Source organism: Triticum dicoccoides, chromosome 3B (genome assembly GCF_002162155.2).
Source record: "Triticum dicoccoides isolate Atlit2015 ecotype Zavitan chromosome 3B, WEW_v2.0, whole genome shotgun sequence".
NCBI lineage: Eukaryota > Viridiplantae > Streptophyta > Magnoliopsida > Poales > Poaceae > Triticum > Triticum dicoccoides.
In genome coordinates, this window is record NC_041385.1 from 806,864,876 (window position 1) to 806,867,380 (window position 2,505).

Below are 2,505 nucleotides of genomic sequence, written 5' to 3' on the forward strand. Positions count from 1 at the left end.
GGCGATCCCCACGCTACCACCCCACCAACGCCAGCGACCACCGCCCCCATCCTGAACCCTAAGATAGATAGTGGGGTACCTCTCCAGCGAGCCCCCCTCCCAGCTGTGGTTGGTTCTTCCTTCACCCCGGCAAGCCCCCCCTGAAAATCGACTGACTCAAAAGTCAATTCAGTCGACTGAAGTGTAGCTAAATCGGAGCAGCATCGCAAGCAAGAGCAAGAGCGAGAGCAGCAGTGCGAGCAAGAGCAATAGCAAGAGCAGACCGGGCAGGGGACTAAGAGCAAGAGCAGAGCAGCAGCGCAAGCGATAGCTAAAGCAGCAGCATCTCCTACTGATGTGGACGTCGCCGCCTAGGGAGCGACGCCGTGGAGGAAGTGGCCAGCGATGCCGTCGTGGATGGAGCGACGCCGTCGGGACCGAGCGCGGGCAGCATCGTGAGATCGAATCAAGAAGAAAATGCGGCGATTAGTGTACAACCTCTTTGGTGGCGCCGATTAGGCCGCAGCTTCATCTGAGGAAATGGTGATGATGATGCTCTTCCGGTGGTGCAGGTGAAGACGGCGGCGTGGGAATGGAGGTGGCGCGAAAGACGAGGGGAACATCAGGGCAGCTCCTTGGAGGTGGAGGACGGGGTGGCTGAACCGGCGGGACCATGAGATCGACGATGGATCCTCATCCGGTACGGTGGATGAGGGACGTCGAGGTGTCGCTGTGGACGACATCGGCGGGGAAGAGGCTCTGGCTGGGTGGCGGACGGAGCAGGGTGTGGGGTTTCGTCATGGGTTTTTGCAGCCTCGGTGTACGAATGGGTGGGCGGATGGGATTGCAGTGGGGAAGCATGGCTTAGAGATGCACTTGTCCGAAAAGTGGGGCAAGTTACAAAAGTACCCCCACCGATTTGAGGCGGTTCTTTCGGTTCAGGGGTACCACAGGCATTTCGCGTGTCGGGATTTCACAGGAGGTGGGAGTTTTCGCGCGCGTTGTAATTTCGGAATAGCAAGGCGCAGGTTGAGATGGAGGTAGTTGTCGGAGCACAACGAGACAAAGATATATCTTAAATATTTCGGGCTAACAAGGCGGGGGTTGAAGAGGCGGGAGTTTCGCAACACGATAGACAGAGACGGTAGCTTGAATTTTCGGCATAACAAGGCGCGGCTTGAAATTTCGGAAGAACAAGCTTGACGTGTACCAAAAAAAAGACAACTTGTACCTCAACATGCACAACACACACACAAACACCATTTAGACTAGAGTAAGGTACACGTGCATTGCACGCATGAGATTTGGCAACCAAATTATGAATAAATACCACATTATAGCATGCAAGCTTTGAGTCATATATGCATGATGTAGATGTTCGCTTAATTCTTATAGTTCATTTCATTCCAAATCATCTAGTTTTTATAAGAAAGCTAATCTATTTTAAGATTCATGGAATTGTGCGTTGTAAGACATAAAGTAAAAACAAATAATGTCAAATCATGTAAAAACATTTGGGCAATTATGATATGGAAGATTCTAGAACAAATAAGAAGTGCTTGTGTTTTGATGTTTGTGCATTATGCTTAAGTTCAACCATGGAGTCTTTTAGATTATACATGTGGCGAAATCTGGTGGAATCTAGATGATATCCAACGGCCAGTAGTGCTCAAATTTGCCATCTTTGGACCATTGGATTCGCCTCATCCAACGACCATCTTTCAAAGTTAAAGTTACCCGCACACAATAATATATATAGGGGTATAGATATATATATGTGATGCAAAAGCCGCCCATCATCTCCAATTAGAATAGTGTGTCCATGCACGGATGCGACGTGGCCAAATGATGTCTGCCATCGGTATCTCAAATTCAAATCAGTCTGACCTTGTTCAATGTGTATACATTACAACATGCTCGTTTCCAAACCACACCACGCATATCTCCGTTATATTCATGCATGCATGGGTTTCAAACATCAGGATCTCTTATTCAAAATATTTGAATTCAACTTTATATTGATTATGACCTCACCTATTCTTTTACACCCACACGGTAGTCTTCTCTTTATAATTGTACCACTAACTTTCTCTCGTGCATGCATGCACACACACTACCAGTCGGCATTATCAATCGCACGCATGCAATCTTTTTCTTCAGGTCGGTCTCCCATGAAGGCACACGCCCACACACATCCCCCTCTCCATCATATCGGGCATTCTTTATCTCTCACGCGTGCATGCGCAACGATCGATGTTCCTCTATGTATGTGTGTATATAGCTAGGTCTTTCATAGTTTTCCACACAAACTGATCAATCGATATATCCAGTGAGGTCTCACCCTCTTTCCCACGTCCACATCGATCAATCTATACCTCTCTATATAGGATTAACAAATATAGCTAATACACCCACATTAATTATATATCCAACGTCCCCCTCTCATCATCCATGCCTTCCACTTCATCTCTCAGACGTGTGCACAATGGCGAAGACAGGGGCAGCAAGGGCCCTGCCCCCCCCCCC